The sequence below is a fragment of the Pygocentrus nattereri genome, chromosome 1 (assembly GCF_015220715.1).
Source record: "Pygocentrus nattereri isolate fPygNat1 chromosome 1, fPygNat1.pri, whole genome shotgun sequence".
NCBI classification, from domain to species: Eukaryota; Metazoa; Chordata; class Actinopteri; order Characiformes; family Serrasalmidae; genus Pygocentrus; species Pygocentrus nattereri.
The window spans coordinates 30,630,478-30,658,448 of NC_051211.1; the positions used below are offsets into that span (position 1 = coordinate 30,630,478).

General features: G+C 40.2%; 1 protein-coding gene across 2 annotated transcripts in view; it reads left to right on the plus strand.

The window, feature by feature from the left end:
• Nucleotides 1-27,971, plus strand: part of syt1a (synaptotagmin Ia) — a 393,465-nt gene that overhangs the window by 210,927 nt on the left and 154,567 nt on the right. For both annotated transcript variants that reach the window (XM_017709110.2, XM_017709112.2), the window contains exon 4: nucleotides 6,425-6,492. The gene's annotated coding sequence lies outside the window, so the exon portion shown is untranslated. The remainder of the gene's footprint in view (nucleotides 1-6,424; nucleotides 6,493-27,971) is intronic.

Below are 27,971 nucleotides of genomic sequence, written 5' to 3' on the forward strand. Positions count from 1 at the left end.
ACAGGGTGGCCATGTTAGGCTTAAAGGACCATGCCAAAGACAAAGAACACAAAACTATCATTGTTAACAACAAAGTAAAGTAAATGTAGAGTAAATCTTTTTTTTTTTTTTGTACATGGCTCCTCTGAAATGGTTGAAATGGTGTTACTTCCTCTTAATCAAGTACTTTGAGCTGGAGTGACATAGAAACCAAAACTCAAAATGAGTGCATTTAAGCTTAAAATGCATTCATTAGAAGATCCCATATTCTTGTCACTGAATGCTGTGTGTTACTCTAGAATGACTCCACTAACACTAGTTAGGGCAGTCGTGGGCTGGAGGTTTGGGAACCAGCCTCATCGCCGGTTTGATCCCCAAAGCCGACAGCACATGACTGAGGTGTCCTTGAGCAAGACACCTAACCCCCAACTGCTCTCCGGGAGCTGCGGATCGGGCTGCCCACTGCTCCGGGCAAGCGTGCTCACTGCCCCTAGTGTGTGTGTGCTCACTGGAGTGTATGTGGTGTTTCACTTCACGGATGGGCTAAATGTGGAGGTGAAAATTTCCCCAGTGTGGGACTAATAAGGGTCACTTAATCTTAAATATAGCCTACACTGTTAGTTACAGATGTAAACAAATGTATATGGCCTGATCAGTAACTACTAAAACCTAAATTGCATTTAGAAAAAGGAACATTTATGTACTACTGTTCACTGAAACTGTACTGTTTTCTGCTGTGATGAAAAAACTGCTTCAGAAGTGACCATCCAAAATTTACACACAGCAGCCCATGTTCTATCCCAATAGGAAACAATGACAAGGGAGCAGCAGCAATGAAAAGAACAGACTGTTTGCAGAAATTGTATCATTCCAGGATGTGAAGGGGATGTTGTCACTTTTCATACATTTCCCAAGGAACCAAACTGTCATCAGGCGTGGCTGATGTTCATCTTTAACTAAGGCTGAAATTGGCTTCCTGTTTGTCAGCTTCTTATTTAAATTGTTCCTTTCCACCTTCTATGGCATCTCTAACCCAGAAAGACAGCTAAAGATTCAAAACTGAAGTAGAGACAGGGTGGACATGTTGGAATATTGTTAATACAAAGTCAGTACAAATGTCGTGTTTGCTAATATATGTACACTATATAAACAGAGGAGGGATCCAGCCGGAATGAGCTCAGTACACGAGCATACATGCAGAAGGAAAGAAAAGAGTTATCGATGAGTGTATTGGCTGGTTATGAAAGGAAAAACAAGCCGCTGAATTGTGGGTCACTATTTCTTGTATAGTTTCAAAACAACCTCACACATAACCAGCTGAAACCGATTAGCTGGCGAGGCTGGGATGAGAAGCCAGTACTGAATGGGCTCCTGAAGCTCTGCATCATTATTCTGGATGATGTACATGCCAAAACAGCTGCTGGATGGTCTGGCCACTGGCCAGTAGAAATAAAGATCTATTTTCCCAGTGGAGGAACCCAGTTTTAGTTCCTACTGCACAGGTGGGACAACTGGGCCGAGCCTTGCAGAGTGAATTGGGTGGGGCTGTTAGGATGAATCTTACAGAACAATTTGGGCTGGAGGCTACACAACTCTTAGGGTGGAGCTTGCACAGCTGTTGAAATGTAGTGCAATTAGGGTGGAGCTTAACTGTAGGCGGGGCTCCCAGATCAATAAGGGCAGAGTTATTACCTTAGGGCTTACACAAATACTGAGGTGGAGCTTCCAGAATAATTGGGGTGGGATCTGGAGGCCTGTTAGTGTGAAGCTTGGAGCTTGCAGAACTGGCCCAATATATCACTGTTGTCGGAAGAAAACCTTGTCCATGTCCATTTTTTGGCATAATTTGAAAATACCTATCACTCTTTACATTGTGTGTAAAGTTTGCAATCCATCCATCTTCTAAGCCGCTTCTCCCTCAGGGTTGTGGGGGGTGCTGGAGCCTATCCCAGCTGGCAGAAGGCAGGATACACCCTGGACAGGTTGCCAGTCCATTGCAGGGCAGAGAGAATCACTCACACCATGGGCAATTAAGCATGTCCAATTGGCTTTGGACTGTGGGAGGAAACCCACGCAGACACAGGGAGAACATGCAAACTCCACACAGAGAGGACCCCGGTCACCCGGCTGGGGAATCGAACCCAGGCCCTCCTTGCTGTGAGGTGACAGCGCTACCCACCACGCCAATGTGCCAGCCCTAAAGTTTGCGATGAATGGACCAAAAAAAATGGCTCAAAAGAAATTGGAAAAAAAATCAAACCACCTAAAGTCTTTGCTGGGTTGGTTAAAGCAAACATGGTTTCCAGAATCCTTTGTTAATTTAATCTTAATTCATATTTTATCAGTTCTCAACATGTTTATCAAGGATGTTCAGTGCAGCTTGGCCTGAACTAGCATGAACACAATAGTACTTAACAACTAAGTGCTATGAGCAGTGCTATTGCTCCTTTGGCTGACTGTGACGTCCATTATGTTACTGTGTAATTTTGTTTAAATAGCATAGCAAAGCGGCAGCAGTAACTCTCTAAAAGTTCAAATCTATCAATTTAGATATATTGCTAATAACATACTATAGCATACATTAAATCCTTGGTACATAGATAAACTATGACAAAGGCTAGCTTACAATAGCGTACTAGTGCTCTATTCTTAAACCTAACAAAGGGGCATAGACGCCTGTTAATTCTCTCACTTTACCATTCTGAGAGTGTTTCACGAAAAGGCTATCAGAGGTGCTACCTATTCATGAGATTTCAAAGGACCATCTTTCTCCGTTATTGGCTCAGGTCCAAAGCAGAGATAAAGCAGCTTTCGGCTGATGGGACTGCCAAATGGCCCAGCACACGCTGACGTTTTTTTTTTTTGTCCCAGTTTCAGGAAGGTGTTATCTATTGTGGCGGTAAAGGGGCTGGGTTTGTTATAAAGAACCGTGTTTTTCATATGCCAGTGAATAAATTGTCTGTCCACGATTTTCGTTTCCACACCTGTCAGGCCAAAGCAATAGCTTTTAATCTGTGCATCAAAGCAGTGAGAAACAGCCTCCTGATGGAGAGACGAAACGAATGACCCATTCCCTCCCTCCCTCATTTCTTTTTCTCTCTCTCCTGGCTGCTGCTGCAGTGTTATCGATAACTGGGCCTCACTGACCCATCCAGAACTTATCACTTTTTCATTTTCAAATGAAAGAGTGAAGGACGATAGCGCTCGTCTCATATGAATGATATCCAGTTCATTTGCCTCTACGTCTTCGCTAGCTGTCAGTATTGATACAGCTTTGAAGAAGAATTCAGCCGTGTGTTTAAAGGCTGTTCGTTTAGGTGATTATCTTCTATATGCAGTGGCATGATTTGCTGCTCAAATGTTGAAAAGCATGCAAAAATAGGGCCAAAATGTGAATAATGCAGTAAATTAGGCAATGCATACATTAAGATACATAATGGTTCTTACAAAAGCAATGATAATTTGAACAGGTGCAATACTCAATACAGCAGTGAGCAATGTTTGTTTATTTGATATTTGTTAGTAACACCTTTAGAGGGCAGCAGTGAGTGATGTTTGTTTATTTGATGTTTGTTAGTAACACCTTTAGGGGGCAGCAGTGAGTAGCTCTATGAAAGAAGCTACTAACCTAGCCTAAAGCCCGGGCTTATAAACTAACTGAATCTAGTCACGTGATAGATCAGTCAGGTGAAGAACATCAACAGTCAGGGTGAGCTGATCTCAACAGGTGGAACCAGATGCCTTTGATGTCACATTTTCACCCAGAGGGTTCTGGGAATTTGAGTCCTGAGAGTCATGACTGAAGGGCTGTGTTACACCATTAGGCCTTTAATATGTGTCCACATGGCGAAAGATTGCCTCTCTATTCCCCGCTGTATTTGCTGCAGGCGCCGTTGCCCATCCCACAGCCCATCAACACCCCATCACCACCCCACCAACGTACAGCATCTGTGGGGAGGAGATTCCCAGCTGCTCCTCATCCTGCTCCTCCAGCACGTGGCTCCATTCCACCAGCCTACTAATGAAGCTAGCACGTCATCCGTGAAAATGATCCATCGATACAGGCCTGCCCCCCACTCTCTCCCCCCTACGGACAGAGAGCGAGAGATTACCTGGCTGATGGGAAAATCAACAAGAGGAAATGACACAGGCTCCTCAGGCTGTTTTTTTTTTATGCTTACATTTAGGGCCATCGATCGCTCAGGAAATCTTCACTTCAGGGCAGCCAGAAAACATTTGCTTGCTCTTTAGGTTTTGTTCCCACAAACCTATAGATGGATCTTATACTCTGAAAAAATTAAGTACCAAAAGGTTCTTTGGAGCAGTGCCTTAGAAGAGGCACTTTTGGTTTTTTAAAGTACTTTTAAATGGATGGTTCCTTAAAGAATCAGTTCTGTAGATGGACTAAACCTTTCAAAGCTTAAAGAATGTAAATTAGAAAGCAAAGAGATCCAGTGGAAAGGTAAAGGAGACTTAGATATTTCTTCTGAGCAGAAGAACTCAGTAATCTCATGAGTTTTAATAGCACGAAGGTCACCAAGGTCAAAGATTGTCTTATTGGTGATTTTAAACTCATATGAGGTTTGATTGCTATTTCTTATAAGGATTTTTAGAAATACTGCCATTAACCCTTCTGTGCCATTAAAGAGGAACATTTCAGCAAAAACATTTTCCACTTAATGTAAAGGTTCAAATAATGTAAAGATTTTTTTCCAGCTGTGCATCTAAGCCAATAACAATTGAGGAACCTTTATTTTTAAATGTACAGCCCCTTTTAGATAGGATTAAACCTACATAGGATCCTGGCATCATCCCCTCTTTTGCAGGTGCTTTTTTCTGACTTTATTTCCGTCTGGATTGGCCATTTTAGTGTTTTCTTTCTCCTCCCCGACAAAATTACAAGCCAAATTTGCTACATTTTTTTCACCAAACCCAGTGGTGCTCTGATCATTTTAGCCACATCCAGATACACATCTCCATGTTTTCCCAGGCAGATTGGAAAAGAAGGTTTTTGACTGCAGCTACTTTATTCTCTGAGAGCAAATGTTTATATGAAACACTTACTTGGTCTCTACATTGCGAGAGCATCAACAAGAGGAGAAAGAAAGTTCAACAGATATTATAATATCAGCTACAGTAATAAAACAATATATTAGCATGTAAATAATATCATCAACTTCAACTTGACCATGAGTGACACAAACCCAGGCTCACAGAAAATGTGTGAAACTTGCTCTGTAATATTTTTGCTATCTGGATGCGACAATTTAGTCACTGAGAGTTTTATCACTATCACAAAACACAAAATTGTAAACTTATCATGTTTACAGAAAAGGAGTCTCATAAGTCATTTAACTCTTGAAGTTACTTAGGGTTTTTTTTCAGTAGTTAGTATCCTCCTGTGTTTACAAACAAGTATGTGTTTTATTTACCACTCTGCTTAGTTCATGTGGTTTTTTGGATTTTTTTTGAGACTCAGCTTCTCCTACGTGGCATAACAAAAGAGTAGTCTGTGACTAGTGAGTTTGATGATTTATGATTCCTCAAATCTCCTTTTTCATTAAAAATAAACAGTTCTTGGCGACATTGAAACACACAAGACTGACAACAGACAGACGTCTGACATGCAAGATTAAACACAACTGCTCTCCATTAGCTGTAAATACAAGTATCAAACTCATGCATGTTCTTTGTTAATGAGTTCAAGAGTTTGTGTTGAGTTGTGGTGTATCACCAGCAAGAACATTCTTGGTTACCATGGCAACGCAGTATACTAAAATAGGAAACAGTGCACCAGTGGTAAATATATGAATGATGTTTGAAATTCTGAATCCTAATGCATGTGAATGATAAATGACAGCATAAGGAAAACTGTAAAGCTGATATGGCCATCACTCACTCGCAAGCTTCTTTCATTTTTGGTTTTTCATGGAAACCACTGTTAATCCAATCAAAATTAGGCATCTTGGTGGAGCCTTTAGGAGTAAAGTGGTTGAGAGGGGGTGGGGCTGTGGGGCTTATGCTACAGACACACCCACACCCAAATTACCGGCCTTTTTTCTGAATAGTTTTCAGAATAGCTTGTGATTGTTGGGCTTTATTTTGTTAGATTCAGCTGAAAAAGTTCAAGTGGAGAATGTAACCAATCTGTGTCGAAAAGAATTAGATTTGATAGTAAATATTGCATATTAACTGTATATTGAATTTGCATACTGTGTATATGTGCATTCTGTATTATATTTATTGTATTGTGTTATTTTGCGAATGCTTTGTATTCTGTATTGTCTGTATTGTAATGTCAGTGAAGTGATTGTGATTCTGATTCTAAACAGAATCTGAATCCCAGGGTTTTCTGTGATTGCTGTAGCGTGTAGACACTTATATTTGGACTTTTTGGGAAGTCTGTGTCAGCTTCTTTTTTAAACCTTTGACCTCTGTCTTTCAGATCAGAAGCACAACTGCCGTCAATTCGTGGGAAAGAGAAGTCCAGCAGCAGGCGCCGTCGAGTTAAAGGTTAGTCTCTGTTCTCTAGCTTCAAAGATGGTAGACACACATATAAACACACACACACACACACACACACACAGTTTCATTAGAAATGCCAAAGGCTGGAGAATTGCCCCAGCCATTCACTGGCCAACACCTGCACTGCTTTCATCCACTGTCTGGCTGACACCTCCATTCTGCCTGAACGTTATCTCTCACACCTCACCAAACACACACTGCACTGAGCCAGAAAACAACACACACTAATATACACAACCCTGAGGAAATGAATGCCTATTCCACTACACTCATATATACATACATTTATAGAAAAATATAACAGGCCAGTGTCTCTAACGTCTTTTTCCCACTCTCTGTATATACATAGACTGATAAATGTGATACATTGATTTTCTTGCTTAAAATACTGAAAAGAAAAATGCAGCATGTATTTTTCATTTTATATATATATATATATATATATATATATATATATATATATATATATATATATAATGTATACACACACACACACACACACACACATATATATATGACCTCCTCATGACCACATACACACACTTGTAATGTTATTGTTGCCATATTGGGGATGGAGTGGGGAAAAAAAAGGATTTGTCAGCCACTCCTATTCACCTTCATGGGTTAAAGAGTTGGACTAATGAAATATTGATTTCTTTCCTGGAAAGATACAAACACTCCTTATTTGAAATATGAAAAGCAAAGCCATTGAGAAAAATGGTGAAATCCCAGAGGAGCAGACAGAGGCTTGAACTGAATCAGACTGTTGCATATTGGGGAGGAGAAAGGTTGACAGTCATAATAAGAAGTAAAAAAAGATATAAACAAAATATAAACAAGTATTTTTTGACAAATTCTTGTGTCAGTCCTGATGGCCCTGAGCGCCCTTTATTTTTCTGTCAGATCCATGTCATAAGCTAAAACACTGCATTGGCAAGCTATAACTGCAACATGCAGCAGCCCCATTTCATTGTTTACAGGGCTGGCTGTAGCCTTTGTGAGCTATAAGCAGGATATTCCTGGAGGCTCTGCATCTTGCTTTCTGATTTTTAGGTCCCAAAAAGAGGTTCTGAAAAGAGAGGATGTAGTTCAGCCTGCTTTAAATTCATGTCATACCACAGTTTCTTTTGTTGAGTGTTCTCGTGCTCAGGTTTATTGATGCCTCAGACAGAGTCGGATCAGTGGCTGTTTGGATGGCCATTCAGGCCTCGTTAAAATGCCATTTTTCTTTTGTGCGTGGAGAGTTTGCACCTTGGGAAGCTGGAGCTCCAACTCCGACTGGGCGAGCTGAGAGAGAGGGAGAGAGAGAGAGAGACAATTTTTCATCGTTATTGGGTGTGACATATCCAAAGTGGCAGAGCGGCGGGCGCCGGAGAGCCGAAGGAGGCCAAACACTCTTCCTCATTCATCCCTCGCTCCAGGAGCCGCCACAGAACCACCATAAAAACAAAACAATTCACCAGTGGCCATTACTGACGATGGGGTTAAAGCGAGGAGTGGATGCACACTTCTCTCTTGCTTACACACTGCTCACACACTCTACCTGAACAATTTTACAGTGAGAGACAGAAACCCAAATGTCATCCCTTTATCTTAGGACTGAGCTTCTGACCAATCAAAGCCAGCCTTCTGACCAAGTAAGGACAGCCTTCAGCCTGAGTATCTAAACCTGGATTAATCTCAGCCCCTATCTCCCTCTATCTATACCTGACTTAATCTCAGCTTGATTATTTAATCCGTGGTTAATAGAGAAAAGGGTTCACCAGCCTCCTAAACCAAGTTAACCGCACCTATATTTTTTGGTTTTGTGAAGCTGAAAGTCAGAAACTATGTTGAATGTGATTCATGAGACAGATTAATGAAGCTAACAAGTCATGGAAGCTTGTTATCATGCTAATTATAATGGGGATAGCTATTTGGGCCTCAAGACTCAGGTGGTTTCTGACACTACATGATGTGTTGATATCTACAAACATTGTACATATGCTGTTAGCATTGCTTACAGTCCTTAATTTTGTTCTTATCACTGCACAGTAATAACTAAGATGAGGTAAAACAGAGATTTATTCTATAATCAGTGGCTGCTTTTAAAATCAATCACTAGCAATTAAACATGAAATGTTGTAATTGTAATGAGGGAGTAGCAGTGAAGTTTCTCTGTAAGGCCATGCTGAAGGTGAACGGAGTGCTGAAAAGAAATGAGTGTCTGTTTAGACTTCCTTATCATGAGCCGCACGATTTATCACTGAAAGCACACACACTGAACTCATACTGTAATCACTGCAGTGTCTGAGTGTGGTTATGCATAAGAGAAGAGCGAGATGGAAGGAGAGAAAGAGAAGGAGAGAAGATAGGAAAAGAGAAAGGAGAGAGACAATAAGACAAAACAGAGAAAGAGAGAAGAGATATAAAGAAGAGAGAAAGAGCAGAGAAAGAAAACAAGGCAGAGAAAAGAGAGAAAGAAGGAAAGAAGACTGAGGGAAAGAGAGGAGACAGAAAACAAGGCAGATGTATGAGAAAGAAATGAGAGAGTAGAGCGAGGGACAAAAAAGAGAAGAGAAGGAAGGAAGACAGAAAAAGAGAAAAGAGAAGGAGGATAGATGCAAGAGAAAGGGGAGAGAACGAAGGAAGAGAGAAAGGGGGAGAGAGAAAATAAGGCAGATAAAAGAGAGAAAGAACAGAGAAAAGGAAGAAGGAAAAAAGACTAGGGTGAGACAGAAACTGAGAGGAGAGAAAAGAGAGAAAGAGGAGAAAGAGAAAATGTGAGAGAGAGAAAGGAGAGAAAAGCGAAAGAAAGAAAGAATAAGGAGGGAGAAGAAGGAGAGAGAAGAATGAGAGGGGAGAAAGAGAGATAGGACAAAGAGAAAGAAAGGGAAAGACAGAAACAGAAAAGAGAAAAAGAGAAGCGAGAGAGTGAGAAAGAAAGACGGAAAGAGAAAGGATGGAAAGAGGGAAGTGGTGAGAAAAACCAAACTCATTAACCTCATGAAACGCTATAGCTCAGGTCAGTGATTGTGACTCATAGTCTTGGTTATCAGACGTCCTCCTGCTGATAACTGCTGCTCTGCTGATCAACACGTTCAGTCTCTTTTCTAATCTGTACAAACTCACACTGCCTGTCAAAAGTTAATCAACTTTTCTAAATGTTTTATTATAAGTGCATTTTTTCTTTGTTGCGTAGTGCAGAGTTTATTTTGTAGCTGTTGTAACAAAACCTTCTATGAAAGTTACTGAAAGAAAAACATTCCTAAAGCGACACTGAAAAATTCTCTAAAAAAACTTTAAAAATAAATAGAATTATAATGAAAATAAAATTTCAGCTATCGCTATATGGGGTGTCAAAATGCTTATTCACATACCACAGTGAGATTGTCCTGTTAAAGACCAGGAAAACCCCCTTCTGATCACGCATCTTGAAGATGGGAAGAGCTTTTGAAAAACTGCTTGGGACGGATGAATGAGGGTGTCGGAATTATTTATTTGTTCATTCTAGCTGGCAAATGCAGATGGAAGAATAGCTAACATTACTGCAAGGAAGCTGAATACCATGTGTATTTTTTAGTCACTTCATTAATGGCTATGCATTATTACTGTAAGGTGATTCTCAGTTACTTTATGATGTATTTACAAAATGCATGCTGGGTAGTGAGAGAACACTGATGGATATAAACACAAAATAATATAAAATGTAGCTTAGAGATACAAGAGAGTACTTTAGAACACAACGAATAACATATTATCTGCATTAATGTAAAAAGATTACATAAGTAACTTTGGGCAACTTCTACTGGTGCATTTGTCGTGTGTTTACAGGTATTTTTTAAATGGTGTGTGGAGTGATGACATTAAAGACTAATTTAAATACTTATAAAATATTAGACATTTTCTAAGAAAAAAATATTGTGTATAGTATTTTTCCAAAAAAAAAAAACAGAACATAACCAAACATTAATCAAAAGTGGATGGAAGTGCAGATGTAAACGTTAGCATTACTAGCTAAATCTCTATTTTTTCCCTCTTTATTGATGTAGCTTGAGACTACACATAGTCAGAGTTCCTGTTCCTGTTTCTGCTGTAATGTTGCTTTACCTACAATGTATATGTGGAAAATCTCTTACTGTACCTTCACCCATAGAATAGAATAGAATAGAATAGAATAGAATTCAACTTTATTGTCATTGCGTATGTCACAGGTACAAAGCAACGAAATGCAGTTTGCATCCATCCAGAAGTGCTTAGCAGCAATATAAATATTTATCTTACAATGTACAGTAATTATAGTATATACAGGTTAAAAAATATGAGGGGGTATGAACATGAAGGAGGTTATACAGGTTATAAACAAGAATGTACAGGTTATAAATATGAGGGGTATAAGTACTATGAACAGGTTATAAATATGAGGGGGTATAAAGTACTATGAACAGGTTATAAATATGAAGGGGGATAAGTATGTACTTATGAACAGGTAGAGTATTTACACAGTATATACAATAATGCGCAGTATATACAGCAGATGTAAGTGGTGTTGAGTGGTGTGTAAGTCTGTGTGTACAGTCCATTGTTATTTAGATGTCAGGAGGCAGAGTTCAGGAGTGTGACAGCTGTTGGGAAGAAGCTATTCCGGTACCTGGTGGTCTTAGTCCGGAGGCTCCTGTAGCGCCTCCCAGAGGGCAGGGGGGTGAAGAGTCTGTGTGCTGGGTGACTGGGATCTTTGATGATTTTCCCAGCCCTCTTCAGACACCGCTTCCTGTAGATGTCCTCTATGGCAGGAAGTGGTGCACCGATGATGCGCTGGGCAGTTTTCACCACCCTTTGCAGCGCCTTCCGGTCTGAGGCAGAGCAGCACCCGTACCATACTGTGATGCAGTTGGTCAGGATGCTCTCAATGGTGCAGCGATAGAAGTTCACCAGGATGTCTGAGGACAGGTGATTCATCCTCAGCCTCCTCAGAAAGAAGAGGCGCTGGTGAGCCTTCTTTACCAGCTTGGAGCAGCTGGTCGTCCAGGTGAGATCCTTGGAGATGTGGACACCAAGGAACTTGAAGCTGTTCACACGCTCCACTGCCGTCCCCTTGATGTGGATGGGTGGATGTGGGTCAGCATTCCTTCTGAAGTCCACAATGAGCTCCTTAGTTTTCTCAGCGTTGAGCAGAAGGTTGTTAGTGTCGCACCACTCAGCCAGACGATCCACCTCCTCCCTATAGGCTGTCTCATCGTTGTTTTTGATGAGGCCAAGCACTGTGATGTCATCCGCAAACTTAATGATGGTATTGGAACCATCGACAGGCTTGCAGTCATGGGTGAAGAGGGAGTAGAGGAAGGGACTCATCACACAGCCTTGTGGTACACCGGTGTTTATGGTGATGGTGGATGAGCAGTGGTTGTCCCACCGGACATGTTGGGGTCGGTTGGTCAGGAAGTCCAGTAACCAGTTGCACATGAGAGAACTAATACCCAAGTCTGTGAGTTTTGTGATGAGTTTTGAGGGGATGACTGTGTTGAATGCTGAACTGAAGTCTACGAACAGCATCCTGATGGAGGTATTTTTATTGTCCAGGTGTGAGAGGACAGAGTGCAATGCTATGGAGACTGCATCTTCTGTGCTCCTGTTCTGGCGGTATGCAAATTGGTGGGCGTCCAGGGAGGGGGGGAGACAGGATTTGAGCTGTGCTAGGACCAACCGCTCAAAGCACTTTGTGATGATGGGGGTGAGGGCTACCAGGCGGTAGTCATTCAGTCGTGATGGTTTGGAATTTTTGGGTATCGGAACGATGGAGGTGGTTTTGAAGCAGCTTGGTACCACAGCACGGGCCAAGGACAGGTTGAATATGTCCGTCAGCACTCCTGCCAGCTCACCAGAACATGTTCTGAGAACACGTCCAGGGATGCCATCAGGACCCGCAGCCTTGTGGGCTTTAATCCTGCCCAGCGCCACTCCTACGTCGGTGGGAGAAAGAGTCAGTGGTTGGTGGTCTGCAGACACATCTGCCTTGGTTGCAGTTGTTGGGTTCCCTTCCTCAAAACGAGCATAGAAATTGTTGAGCTCGTTGAGGAAGGAAACATCAGAGGAGGCGGGGGAGGGGTTGGTGGTCTTGTAATCTGTCATAATCTGGAGTCCTTGCCACATACGCCGGGGATCGGAGTTGGAGAAGTGTTCTTCTACCTTCCCTTTTTAGTGGTGTTTGGCCTTTTTGATGCCCTTCTTCAGCTCAGCCCTGGCTGCACTGTAGGCCTGTGCATCTCCCGACCTGAAGGCGATGTTGCGGGCCTTCAGCAGGAGACGAACATCCCGGTTCATCCAAGGCTTTTGGTTGGGGTACATGGTGATCTGTTTCTGGGTGGTGACACTGTCTATAGTGGTGGAGATGTGGTCCAGTACAGATGAGGCGTACTGATCCAAGTCTGTGTCAGAGAACATATTCCAATCTGTGTTTTTAAACCGGTCCTGGAGCACAGCGTCTGTCCCCTCTGGCCACACTTTTATCGTCGTCACAGTGGGTTTCACGCGTTGGATGAGTGGTGAGTATTGAGGTGTGAGGAAAAGGGAGAGATGGTCAGATTGTCCAATGTGGGGGAGGGGTGTTGCTTTGTATGCCCCAGGCAGGTTGGAATAAACCTGGTCCAAAGTCTTGTCCCCTCTGGTATGGCAGGAGACATGTTGGTGGAATCTGGGGAGGATTGTTTTCAGGTTGGAGTGGTTGAAGTCACCAGCAACAATAAAAGCAGCCTCAGGGTATTTGGTCTGTTGTTTGCTAATGGCTGCATGAAGTTCTTTCATAGCCAGCTTAGCATTAGCGTCCGGGGGTACATACGCTACAGTGATTATGATGCAGTTTATTTCTCTTGGGAGATAATGAGGTCTGCATTTGACCATTGCATTAGTTGCATCCCATGTTGCATTAGTTAAAAAAGAACTCCACAATTTTTCTAGTATGTCACCATAAGTCAATAGCTGTGTAAACAAAGTTGTTCAGAGTGGTTTGATGTGAAAAAGTTCATTAATAAATGTACTGATATCTTTACAGTGGTGTTGATAAGAACCAGGGGTTGTGAAGTCAACACAAATATAGTTATTTAAAATGCAAAACCATCAGCGGACCCACATGTGTCTTCTAATTTTATAATTGTTGATCATGGTAAAATAGAAGGAAATAAGACAAATGAGATGACATGGAACCTCAAATGAATGTTTACTTTTGGAGACTTTATTGCTTACATTTCATGTACCTCTCTGCCATGAATGGATTAAAAAATGAAAAGGTTTTAGGCCAGATCTTTTCAAAACCATCATAAAAAATGTCTCCGATACCAGGCAGTGTATTCATAACTGTTTTATACAGTATATTTCAATTAAGGGCATTTAGAAGCATCAAACTCAGATGTCTGGTTCCTAGCTCACATCATATAAGGAGCATTTCTCATCTCACCACTCTGAATGACTTTATTTACACCAAAAATCAATGGATTTCCTCTTGAAAGCTGGTGAATTTTCTGCTTAGGCTGTAAATCATATGTTAATCTCTGAAATCTTGATTACACAACACATATGTAGTTAAATCTATTCTAACAGTGTAACACTCTAAATGTGGGTAACTCTGACTGGTTGAGGTGTGCTGTACAATTTACGATTAGGTTGAATGTAAAAATCAACGAATTATGCAATCACATTTCAGTGGCTTTAATAACTCTAGACTTATGAAGGTTAAACTGACTCACAAAAGAGTAGGACTCAGGACTCAGGATTCAGAAGTGTTTACATTCTCCAATTCTAGAAGTGTAACTTTTCTGCAAAGACATTGCGAATGTTCCTCTAAACGTCAGTGCAGGTGATTAGTTCAGCCTGCATGATCTATTACACAAACCTGAGCACAGCGTTGGGTCATTAGCCAGCTTAATATTGGGGGCTGGAGTAAAGAGAGAAAAGCAGAGGGAAACACTCTCCTTCACAAATGAGACTTGTCTCCTTCGTGTGTGAATTTCATCTGCTACCTCTTCTCCATCACAGTGACCTCTGTCAGGAAGGGAAAGAGAAGAACGAGTGTAATCTATATGGGATGAAGTAATGAGAACAGACTTCCATTAATTGTTCTTAATTGTTCTGAACTAGCAGAACGTGAGATGGGTCTCAATTACTGAGAGGAAAGACTCTGTGCTATAATCCTGCCATCGGAATGGTCCTGTTTTACACTTGTGAACACATGATTGCAAAATTTTTTGTGTCCAAGTGCAGACATGGTTAGCATGTTAATTATCGTATCTGCCAGGCTCTGTTTCGTCAAATACATGGAGGATTTACTAGCCAAGATTATTGTCAATGTAGCGCCAATGTTTCCTAGTTAGGTAGCTTGATCTAATTCAATTGTCACAAAAAACAATCAGACCCATTTATGGAGTTTTGGTTTTATGTGCTGTTGAGTTAGAGGCATGCTTAGCTTGTTAGCTAGCATGATCTACTTCCTTAGTTTCATGAGACGTTCATATCAGTCAAGATCTACTTTGTAGGCAGAAATCTGGAGGATGTGCTAGTTGAATCTATTTGGTGACGGGATTGCTAATGTTTGCCAGTTAGCAAACTTGATCTATTTATCCTGCTGAAAAAAAAGTCCAGACCAGCATGAATTCCATACTAGTTGAAGCTGGTTTATTATGCTGGATTTGCTGGTGACCAGCTATGCTGATCTAAGCGAGATTTTCTAGGAGGTTCTTAAATGCATGTTGAATTAAACTGAACTCTGTTGGTTTGTTGCTGTGATGAACATGGTACATGAACAGCAAAGTTGTGCTCTGTCTTTAATCCTTACATATTAACGTTTAATGATTTATAGCTCTTGTATACATTTAGCGTTAATATGCATTGTGTAATCCAGTTATAAATTGACAGTGGTAAGCCCAGATGTGGTCTCTGAGATGCAATGTGATCTGATCGTGACTTTGGAGGTGGTCAGGGGCACATGTGACCACACTACATTTGTTGCTTGAAAGATAAAGGTACCCGATGCGTTCCAGACATCAACTAAGGAATGCTTTAAATGTGTGCAATACTCCTGCCCCAGTCATGAAATCCAGTCATGAGTGGCCACTTCAGCACACATGGAAATTTGTACATATTTTTACATATACTTATGTATTTTTATATATATATATATATATATATATATATATATATATATATATATACATATATGTGTGTGTATATATATATATATATATATATATATATATATATGTGTGTGTGTGTGTGTGTGTGTGTGTGTGTCATGTTGGAGCTTAAAGTGACCAGTATGAGAGAGTTTGAGAGCTGTACTACAAATTGTGTACTCAATATACAGCCATATACACAACTGCTGTTCACAGTTGTATTTAGATTCATGAGATATGGATGTATTTAGATGACATGGAGATGAATGTAACGTTTTGTTGACCTGTAATAATGATAAAAATATAAAATATTGCAGATCCAATAGACTGGATATTCTGGATCAATCAATATATGTATATAAATGGAATGGTTTCAATTGTTCAATTACCAATAATTGGTAGTAAATAATTGTATTTATAGAGGATATTTTAACTTATTTTGAACAAATCATCATTTTAGCATGGACGCAGAAACTTTTGATTATGACTGGATATATATACTTCTCCCACACCTCCTACACCACACCCACACTTTCTCTTTCTCTCTCTTTCTCTACTGTCTCTCTCTCCCTCTCTCTCTCTTTCTGCTTTCTTTCTTTTTCTCTATGTCTTTGTCTCTCTCTCTCTCTCTTTCTCTCTTTTCTTTCATTCTCTCTGTATCCTCTCTCTCTCTCTCTGTCTTTTTCTCTTTCTGCTTTCTTTCTTTTTCTCTGTCTTTGTCTCTCTCTCTCTCTTTCTCTCTGCTTTCTTTCTTGTTGTCAGTGTCTTTGTCTCTCTCACTCTCTCTCTGTCTCTCTCTCTCTCTTTCTCTTTTTCTGTCTTTCTCTCTCTGTATTTCTCTTCCCCCCTCTCTCTTTCTGTCTTTCTCTCTATATATATATATATCTCCCTCTATCTCTATCTCTCTGTCTCACTCTCTCTCTTTCTCTCAATCTCTCTCTCTCTCTCTATCTAGGTATCTGTCTATTTTCTCTCTCTTCTCTGTTGAGTTGGATCTCTTTGGGTTTTTCTGTGTCTGTGTAAAAGACTTATTTCAGCGCTCTTGCTGTGAACCACTTTCACAGTGTACATGTATGTGTGTGTGCGTGTGTGTATGTTTGTGCATGTACATGTGTATGAGTCACTGAAATGAGAGCTGCAGCTTCATTTCTATATTTCTTCTGTGTGCTGTAGATTTTTGTTGTGTAGAATTTTTGTTACTTTTCTTTGAGGTTTTTTAATCAACAGATCTGTGTGGAAGCTACAGTTTGTGTGTGTGTGTGTGTGTGTGTGTGTGTGTGTGTGTGTGTGTGTGTGTGTGTGTGTGTGTGTTAAATGTATGATTATTTATGAATGATGTCCAGGCCTGTTTTTTTATTGTTTTTTTTTTTTTTTGTCTTTTTCAGTGGCCAAAAAGCACAGCATAAACACTTTTTCTGGCTTAAAGCTTGAATGCTGAATGCCATGTGTCTGACTGACAGTTGTGTTGTATAAAGCCCATGGACTACGGGTAGTTCATGAACTCTGAGTTATTAGGTTATAATTCCCTACTTGTAAACACTGGTTAAGCCATTGTTGTTGATACTGTAGGATATAATAAAAACTTTTCTAAAAGAAAAAAAAAGTTTCTTGCGTTTTGATGATTGCTCTCAAATTACATTCAAATTGAAGTTTCGAAATAAAAATGATTAATCTTTCAACCCAAGTGTTAGAGGTCATGAAAATGTCATGAACCCTGAAAAAATGTCACGAAACCCAAACCTGACATTGAGGTCTGATCTGACTCAGTTTTGTTAATTTTGAAACCCAACCCAAATACTCCTACTTCTTTATTTTTCATCTATTGTGATCAGTTAGCAAAATCTTAGCTTGAAAGAAAAATAAAATATAAAATCTGGTTTCAACACAGTGTATGATTACAACACAGCTCATTATGTAATTGCAGTGGAATATGATCTATTAATGTTCCCTGAATAAAGATACTGAAGACATACTACTGAGAGTACCACCTCAATGAGAATTGAATTTTGAATTTTTTCTGAGAGTGCACAAAATGAGCCTAAACCCAACCTGAGCCCAGTGTTGTATATAAAAGAGGCCTAGCTCAGCCTGAAACCCAATATTTTGTTGGGACCAGGTGGACTGTAGTGTGTGTGCATGTGTGTTTTTGGCACCAAAGAGGACAGGACAGGGAGTATGTGAGTAGGTGCTTGTATGTGTCTATTGTGACCCTACAAGAAGAAGCTGATTTTTACAACCATTGCAGTATTGTGAGTGTGTTGCTAGGTGAGGCATTTTGTCATAGAGTGTGCGCGTATGTGTGTGATAATTTAATTATCAGAGGCTCGACAGACCAGGCTAATGAGTGCTGTCCAAATCCTGCCTAATCCCCAACTCATTCCACAAAGTGGACCTGGCCCCAGGGGCCTCCACACACACACACACACACACACACACACACACACACACACACACACACACACACACACACATTTAGCCTGCTGTCTGTCACTGTGTACATACAGGCTTAGTATATCATTAACCAGACAGGCATTACAAACAAAAACACTAAAAACAACAGCAAACTGTGTAATATTTGACAGGGAAAGTGTGTGTGTGCGCATGTGTCTTGTGCATGTGCACAGTGGAGCTCTGTCACTTTGAAGTCATAAGGTCAAATCTAGCCTTCAATGCCTCTGTGGAAATGTCTTAATTACATGTGCTGCATAGAATAGCCAATGAGACAACTGTAAGCAAATACAGCAGCTGACTCCGCCTCCACTGTGTCAAGTGTGAGTGGGAGTGTGGGTGACCCCATCCTAATTACACTGACGTGCCAAAAGTCATGAGATAGCAGTATGTAAATTGATCATAAATGGTGTTACCTCACCATTTATGGTGGCATGGCTTGGGAGTGCCCACACCTGTATAAGTTAGACACTGATCATGTTGTGTATAACAGTATATAAAAAGGCATAACCATGGGTGCCAGACAGATGGAACATTCCAGTTGTGTGGGCATTTAACATTCCTTGATTCACAGTGTTATGTGTGTACCAGGAATACATCATAGAAAGCTTTACCACCCACAGTGGATAGCGCAGTGGCCGTCTATGGGTGCTTAATGAGTGTGACCAGCGGTACCTGGCTAGAATTGTCCATTCAAACAGACAAGCAACTCTGGCAGAAATCATATTGGCATTCAATGCACATACATATCCCACAGCTCAGAGCAGCTTTCTTTAGCTTCCATGGACATGGGAGCAGAGGACCCACTAGGGTGCCTCTGTTAAAACCATGACAACAGTCACAGTGCCTACCTGGGCTCATGAGTTTGCTAACTGGACTCTAGAGGACTGGCAACATGTGGCATTATAGTACTTATTGTTTTTGGCTGTTGGTTGTGTTTGTGTGTGGCGCAGACCCCATAAAGCTATGGACCCCAGTTGTCAACAAGGTATTGTGCAGGCTGGTGGTGGCTCCATACTGGTGTGGGGTTTGTTCTCATGGCATGGGTTGGGTCCACTGGTCTGCCTAAAACCATCATTGATGAGTGACCACTATGTTTTACTGCTTGGTGACCATTTACAGTGCCTCATAGACTTAATGTACTCCCTGAATGATGGGACATTCCAGCAGTATAATGCATTGTGCCATGGGATCCAAGTTGTCCAGAATTGGTTTGAGAAGTATTCTGGAGATTTCTGATGAATGGTGTAGCCAGAAAGCATGGCTCAATATCCCTCTAGACAGCTTCTGTCCACTTGTGGAATTGATGCTACGTCAAGATGCTGCACTTCACTGGGCTAGAGGGGTCCTACATGATACTTGTTCCTGTCCCATGACTCTTGACACATCAGTGTATAAAACACGTCACCTAACTCAAACCCTATCAAAGTCTGGTCTTCACCACAAACATTTGTAAGGACACACAAGGCCTTGGTCAATGAAGATTTTAGAGGATCTAGGAAAAAGAGCTGTTGATGGTCATCAGACAACAATTTCTGAAGAGCTTGGACTTCAGCTTTCCAATGTGAGGCAGACAGTGCACAAATGTAAGGCATATTAGATGCACTGGCCACCATCAAGCAAACATTATACAACAATAGCTTAATGGCAGGGAGGAACCATCATTTTTCCAAGAAGAACTTTGCTGCCTATTTAAAGTTTCCTAAACACCACTTGGATGAGCCAGAAGACTGCTCAAAGTCAAATGTCATTTGGGTTATTAAGGCAACTAATAGAACTAAATGAGAAACATCAACATAGACACCAGTCTAACAAAGAATGCTTGAAGCAGATGAAATATTGGGTTTTGGAATTGCCAAGTCAAAGTCTGCACCTTAATACAATAGATTTTTTTAAAACAGAATTTGTGAGACAATACATACTTTTAATCAAATAATGTTAGATTTCATGCTCCACATAACTGTTGGCAATAGTTGTTCCACTTAACGCAATCAGCGATATTCCTAAAAGTGTCATCAGTGCAAAGTAAACTCCACTTTGCAGCTCTCAGAACTGTAAAAACCTGGTTTGTTTAGTCTACCTCAAATTTTCCATTCCACCTTAAATGGTGTAGCAGTTACACCAGTTCAAATAAGAAGCTCTGGGCACAGGTTGGTAATAAGCTTCAGCTTCGTCTACATTGTATGGTTAATTAGCCAAACTGTTGGAAATGGCAAGTGAAAAGACCAAGCTTTATCTGGAAGATGTAAAGCAAATCTTTGTATTTATCTGTTTAGGAACACAAATATCATGGTAATAGCTCATATATGCTTGGACATCACTCACATGTCTCAGGGCAAAGAGAAAACAGAATTGGCACCTCTACTTTGATGTAGAGTCCTGCTTTCTGCATGTGATTGAGCCACGTTTCGAAATCCCTTCTCACTCATTTCAAACAGAAGGTCAGAGCCACACTTCATATACAAGGCCAACTGGAAGTGAACTTGTAATGCTCAGTTCATGTAATTTTGAGATCCACAATGTTTTGTTCACTTTTATTATTTTAAGCCACAGTAATCAGGGTTGGACAAAATACTTTGACAAAGTAGTGATGGCTGAATACACTGTTTTAAATGTATTCAGTAACATATTCCATTACAGTACATTTAAAAAGTAATATAATCATTTACAATTTATCGTGGTAAAACACAGTTAAAACACAACACAAGTTTTTGGTTAAAAACCTAGAATGATTGGCATTACTTAGTCTAAATTGTTGTTGGATATCACCTTTAGTTGTGTAAGTTTGATTGTTGGTTACATTTTTTGGAGATCTTTTTGTGCATTTGCAGCTTTTTAATTGTGTTTAATTGTGCAGCTTTTTAAATGTTTCTTTTGTGGCACAGAATTAAATGCAGTTTCTTGTTCACGCTATTAGGTGGGCTTGTTTGGTGTGTCAGATGGAGTCACAAACGTTCTGGCAATCGTGCTGTGAAAGTATCTAAAAATTAGTGCACTACTTTTCAAAAAGTAGCTGACTATAAATTTTTCAGTAGCTATCTCAACCCTGAAAAAGGGTTTAGTAATGCTAAGACAATTTACTCATCACATTGATTTATCTGTCTACTCAGGCTTTAGCAGGAACTCCAGTGCAGCGCAGCCGTTTACTACATGCCATACACTGTTCTGAAATAATTAGTAAACAAGATGTGATAGTGTTTCTTTTAAAGATGGTGTATATGTTTTATTTAGTGGGTAATAATTCAAAAAGTTTTTTTCTAAAAATGTAAAAAATTCAATCTGAATACTGTCTTTACAAAATTTAACCTGGACTGCATACAGATACTTAATTTCTGTATTCTGAATATGTTTACCAATACTTGTATTCTGTTACATCCCAAACCCAGTAATAACACTTGTTTGCCAAACAAACACTAAAAAGATACATCTTGTATATTGTTTATAGGTTGTTGTTGTTGTTTTTTGTGTTGCTGTTGTTGTTGTTTGTTTTTTTATTGTCTTCTGATAAAATCCCTTTAACAAGCACTTGGGGGGGAAAATAAATAAATGACTGTGAGGGTTAGCATTTCTTTTCTAATTCTGTATATAATATATAAATATATTTATACTGTGTCATGATCCGATAACAACAACACTTATTTTTCATATCATTATACCCTTAGTGAATATGTTTCAAATTGGTTCATGGTAACATAATGAAAAATCAGAAGATGTTTTAGAGGCAGACTAAAAGTCATTTTATTTTGATGGAAAACAAGAATTCTTTTAAATGTCATAATATGATGAATCCTGCTTACCATGACCAAATAGATTAAATAAAAAGGTGAGAAAGGTTTCAGGTTGACTCTACTCTGTCACTACTCAAGAGTGAAAAACATTTCCTTTCCCTGGATCAGATTCTTTTGCAGCTTTATGAATCTTCCTGCTGCGCTAACTGCTTGATGTCAAATTTAGTATCCTGAGCTCACATGCTCACGTAGACCTTCATTAATACTCGAGTGGCTCTCACAGTGTCGCTCACACTGCCACATGCACCCTCCTCCACTCCGACACACCCGCACGGCTAACAGCGCAGCACACAGCAACTAAATTTAGACCACTGAGTCTGATCCAGTCAAGCGGAAGATCAGAGTGTATCACACAGAGAGGCGCTGGGGACAGGAAGGCTTCTGTGGCGAAACTCAGCTGTTTTGGACAGGCTATCAGAGAATTCATGTAGAATTTTAAACCGATTTAGCCAAAAATCAAATAGTCAAAGTACATGAGCACAGTGGCAGCCATCCTGAAGCCATTCTTCCGTGTTGTGTGTCATACAGTGTCAGAAACCACTTAAGCAAGTCTATTTGAAATTACTGAACAACTCAACATGGTTCGAGGCAAATGTGCTAAGCTAATTAGCATGCTAATAATCTTCCATTCCTTGTTAGCCTTGTAGATAAAATAAAGAAGCAAATTTCAGACACCAAACACGTCTTGGCTGATCGACAGTTTTGGTGGGGGATTGGGGGGTTGGTGGATGTTGTGTAAATAATTTTTTTGAAGACACTATGACATTAATTTTAGCAAGTTTAATGCATTTTCATAGTTCCTAATCCTGCTTGGATCTCATTTCAACACAACATCTGCACAGTGGCATCAGATCCAGCAGGAGAGAAGGAGGTGCTGAGAGGAGAAACAAGTGGAGAGGGGGTTTTATCACAGACAAGTGTGAAAGGAGCACCTGCACTGGAGTGTGTGCCAGCCAACTGAAAGAGGGAGCGAGAGAGAAAGAAAGTTTCAGATGAAGCTGTTTCTGTGGGTTTTGGCAGGTTTTGTGCTGCTGGCGAACAGGATGTGTAATTAAACCATCAGCCATAATTAGGGGAAGTTTTTAACACATTCAAAGCCTCTCTCTCTCTCTCTCTCTCTCTCTTGTCCAGCTTCTCTTTTTCCCTGTCTCTCTTCACTGTATTTCTTTCTTTGTTTATACCTATCTCCCTTTCTCTCTCTCCTCTCTCTCTTTCTCTCTCCTCCCTCTCTCTCTCTCTCTCTCTCTCTCTCTCTCTTGTCCAGCTACTCTTTCTTTCTCTCTTCATTCCTATCTCTCTTTTTCCCTGTCTCTCTTCACTGTATTTCTTTTTCTTTATTCCTCTCTCTCTCTCCATCTGTTTGTCTCATCTTTCTTTTTCTCTTTTCATCTCTCTCCTTCTCTTTTTCCTCTCTCTGCCTATCTGTTTGGTCTTTTATATATTTCAAGGAAAAACTGCTTTGGAACATTTTTTATTGCAAATGTTGCTGTAATTCATTTTTTACTGATCGCAAACAGTTTAGTGCTGGAGGAGCATGTCTCGGAGCATATTAGGATATGTCTTGGCCTACAAAGCAATGCACACCCTCCAGAGATTTACTGTGGAAAGTCAGACCTGAGGTCAGTTGCACTGGATGTAAATGAGACTAATCTGTAATCACTCTCACTGTTCAGCTCTTTCACTCATACTAAAAAAATCTTGACCTTTTTGTTTTCTTCCTGAGAGCTTCCTCTTCTTCTGAAGACTCGCTTTGATCAATCATCACGTCTTTTCTTCGCCCTTTTTCTCCCTAACTTTCTCTCTTTGGGCCAGATATGTGGGCACTCATGGCAAGCTAAAGATCTAAATCTACATGCAGATGTGTGCTACAGTGGTGAGGATGAACACTTCACAGAACGTTGGTTAAAAAAAAGAAGAAAAAAAACAGGTGTTTCTGTCCATCCTTCCACTGGGAGAAACTTCTTAAACCTTCAGTGCTGGTACTCCCCTCTAAAACCCACCCCAAAAGTCCCTCTAGTATGTGCTCTTCTAATGTCTGGCATACAGTCAATAACACAAGCAAAGCAAGCTAGCCAGTGTGAAATGCCATTAGCTCACCTTCATTCTTCAAAGTCAAGAGGAAAATACCCTTCAGAAAAGTCTTTTAATTCAGTATTGTCAGAGTTGTGCTCAAACACACAATAAGAGTTGTGCTCAAACACACAATCCATTCAACAAATATTTCGTCTGAAGAATATTATGCTTGTTTATGGATGTAGTAAAAGTTTAATTTATCAAGCCTCGCCAGGACTTGGTTATACGTCCATTACTGTCTGTAATGGAGGAAAAAGGTCCTTTTTTGAATGCAAAGGGAATTGCAGGGGCATATGCAGGTCAAAGCAAAGAAATGGAGAGGAAAACAGCTTCAGACAATTTAGAGAGATGTATTCTGGCTCATTGTTGTAGCTGTTGACAAAGTTGCACAAGTTTACAGCAGATTTTACAGTTTAAAGCAGATAACTGGTGTCCTTTTTGCATGCTTTTTAATTGGCCATGACAGCACAGGTGGCGCATTATTCAGCTCAAACACATCTGAGTGTTCCTTTGTTTGAAAACATATCTGCCAATTCTTTCTGCATCACTTATATTCTGATTGTAACATCACAGTGGCTACAAATAGCTGCTTTCAACCCAGTGTCAACTTTTAGTACTTGTCCTTTGACATCTTTAATCTTTGCATTTAGTTAATGCAAAATCTTGTTTAACTTTTTTACATTTCAACAGGTCATGTTTAATTTTACCCAACCTGATCTCATGGGAAATACGTACATCTGACCACTTTTTTGCAGAGCCATAAATACGTGCCCTCGAGTATGTTTTGCTGCTCTTTTGAGAAACAAATGTCCACTGGGGGGGCACTAAAGAGAAGCTTACACTTTAATGTAACATTGCAATTATTTTGCATTTGAAAATGACTGTATTTGAGGTTTTAATTATTTTTAAGCTTTCAGTCATCAGTGCTATTTTAATGATAAAGAGTAGAATAATTTCAGAGTGCCTGTGATGTCTGCCGGTTTATGAGTGGGCAAAGCAGGTAGCTAATGCCGCCTCTAACACAGCTTCAGGTATGTAGCTATAGCTGTAGCTGGGGCTGTTCTCCTATAATGTTAGTTTGGTGGATAAAGCAGATTGTGTACTTGTTATATAGGGTGACAGGGGCACTGTCTACTGATTTTGGGGAGATTTATCTAGCTAGCCTCCTTCAATTATGCGTCCTGCAGTATGTATACCTGAGACGTCAGCTGAGCTGATAATGGTATGTAGCTTTAGCTAGCTAGGTACCTTATGTGGTTAGCTAGCTGGACATTTGAGTTGTAAAATAAGGGTTTATGGATTGATGAGTCTAAATTTGTAATTGGTGTCACATGGATCATGAAAACTAAAAAATGCAACCAACTTCTAAGACTGGACTTTGGAGGCAGGTAAAATAAACATTTGTTGTGTCTATTTAGAAGTCGTTCAATTTCATAACTTTTATATGATCCTATAATTTACAGTATTTTCCTGGGACAATGTCAATCTGTAGCATTGGTTCCCACCATGTATTTCCCTGACACACTGGAAAAGTTGGCTGATTTCAGCCATTCTGTGCAAAGTTTGCTCAAGAGCAATAACCTCTCTTCCTCTCTTGACACCTTGAGGAGAGAAAATTATCTAAACAAGCACTATCTACTCATACTGTAGAATACAATCAAAGTCTAGAATCAAATTGAAACAGTTTACAAATAAAAGTGCCATTACGCAGCTACCAAGCCGTATTTTCAGATGGATATTAGTGTCTGTAATGGAGCCGCAAGTTCCTTTTTTTTTAATGCAAGGGGAATTCCAGTGGCATACACAGGTCACAGCAAACAAATGGACAGGGAAATAGCTTCAGGCAATTTCAGAGAGATGCAGTCTGGCTTGTTGGAGTAGCTGTAGGCAAAGTTTATTCCATTGCTCAATGGTGACTGAAGATACAGGATATTTACACAGCTTTCTACACATAAGCTATTCCACTTGCTAAGCTATCTAATGTTTGCTGCACATAAATGTGTTACACTTGCAGTCTGTCAAGTCATGTTATATAAGCAAACTGCCTAAATTTAACCACAGGAAAGACTTTTAGCAATTTAAAAGTACAAGTGTTAATGAATATGATAGTCTACCAAAGCAATGAAGACAGAATACAAGAAATTACTCACATATATAAATGCATTCGCCAACAGAAATGACTGCCACATTTTTCAAATTGAAATGAAGTCTCTTGCCTTATCTTGAGCAGAGTTGGCCTACTACGTCACCCTTGTTTGAATGCATGTTTTTGTAAACAGATGTTGCACCTGAAACCTGTTGTAAAAGGCTCAGTACATCTGAGACACAGCTGCTTCTCTGTCTAATATGTGAAAAGTCCCTGAGTTAGAGCTCCTTGTGGGTCCGTGGAGTACGTGCGCTCCACTCTTTTCCTTTACTTCATTACTGTCGCAGCTGAGAGCACTGTTCTTAATTTATTTTCCTGAGGCTGACCAGACGCTCCTCTGCCAGCAGTGCATCTAAGAATATCGGATTAACTGCCCTTCTCCTGGCAAATCTTCAAAAAATGAGCACCCTGCCCTGTTTTGGCAACCGAACTAAAATTGAGCGGGCATGCACGCAGTCCTCCCGCTAAGCTTCCAGAGCAAATCCTTGTGACTCCATCAGGAAAGGTTTGAACTGTCCAAATAGATTTTTGCTCCAGACTGTCTTGTGAATATACTCATACAGTAAAAAGAAATAAAAACTGGTACAATGCAGAAGTGGGCAAATTTCATGATATATTGGAAAATGCAGCATTACTAAAGGATGCCGCATGTTAATTCCCAGAAGCACAGAAGAAGCTTAGCTGTACCATCTACATCAGCAGAACATTCACAAAACACTGACTTGGCCTGACTCTTTAACTGCTGGATTGGCTGAAGGAGTGGTCACATGTAAATATGTTCAGGAATGTGACATCACAACCACAATTAGGTCTAAACAGTCAGTTTATCTAGGTTGGTTTCTTAGAAGGACTGTTAGGAATGGGGAGTACATGGTGCATTTTGAAGGTTTAATAATGCTTGCATAGGACATCAAAGAATTTTATTTTAAAAATTGGCATATATTCAGTGGTACTCCAGGGAAATGTCCAACCACAGATAAGATGTTATTTATAAGAGATTGCCAGCCTTACTACTAGTAAACTGTCTAACCTGAGATTAGATGCTAGCCTAGCTACCTGAGAGCTTTCTAACCCGAGATGCTAGTCTAACAAGAGAGCTATCTAACCTGGGATTACATGCTATTTTAGCTATGACAGAGCTGTCTAACCTGGGATTAGATACTAGCCAGGCTATGAGAGAGCTGTCTAACCTGGCATTAGATGCTATCTTAGCTATGAGAGAACTGTCTAACCTGGGAATAGATACTAGCCTGGCTATGAGAGAGCTGTCTAACCTAGAATTAGATGCTGTTTTAGCTATGAGAGAGCTGTGTAACTTGGGATTAGATACTAGCCAGGCTATGAGAGAGCTGTCTAACCTGGCATTAGATGCTACTTTAGCTATGAGAGAACTGTCTAACCTGGGATTAGATACTAGCCTTGCTATGAGAGAACTACCTAACCTGGGATTAGATACTAGCCTGGCTATGAGAGAGCTATCTAACCTGGGATTAGATATTAGCCTGGCTATGAGAGAGCTATCTAACCTGGCATTAGATGCTATCTTATCTATGATAGAGCTATCTAACCTGGGATTAGATGCTATTTTAGCTATGAGAGAACTGTCTTACCTGGCATTAGATGCTATTTTAGCTATGACAGAGCTGTCTAACCTGGCATTAGATGCTATTTTAGCTATGAGAGAGCTGTCTAACCTGGCGTTAGATGCTATTTTAGCTATGAGAGCGCTGTCTAACCTGGGAGTAGATACTAGCCTGGCTATGAGAGAGCTATCTAACCTGGGATTACATACTAGTCTGCCTATGAGAGATCTTTCTAACCTAGCATTATATGCTATATTAGCTATGAGAGAGCTGTCTAACCTGGGATTAG